The sequence below is a fragment of the Silurus meridionalis genome, chromosome 13, assembly GCF_014805685.1.
Source record: "Silurus meridionalis isolate SWU-2019-XX chromosome 13, ASM1480568v1, whole genome shotgun sequence".
Lineage (NCBI taxonomy): Eukaryota > Metazoa > Chordata > Actinopteri > Siluriformes > Siluridae > Silurus > Silurus meridionalis.
Window position 1 is genome coordinate 1,655,902 of NC_060896.1, and position 487 is coordinate 1,656,388.

Genomic DNA, 487 nt, shown 5'->3' on the forward strand with positions numbered 1-487 from the left:
AAATGTAAAGGTTTCAAAAACACTTCTTTCACGTTGTCATTATGGGGTTTTGTTTGGGGAATTTTGAGAAAAATAATGAACTTAATCCTTTTTGGAATAAAACTAACAAACTGTAGAAAAAAAGGAAGCAGTGAAAACTTTCCAGAGGCTCTGTATATAAACAACATATACAGCAGCTCACATTAATGAAACTTTTGTCAATAAGAACGCAAAAGAATCAATCGTACACTTCTGTCGTCTTTATTCTACATCAAATCAACTTCTGCTCCTCAGAAACTACAGGAATCAGTAAAGAAACCGTGTGTGGTGGTGATCTGGGCATCAGGATGATTCTTTTCTAATATCTAATTTTTGCTGACAATGGAGACTTCCATAACTATTACATCATCATCTCCAATCATCTTCCACATGGTGCTTCAGCTGCACAAATCCCTGTGGATCCGATGCTGCTACAGGCGTATTAGAACAATCGTATTTGAGGTGGTTA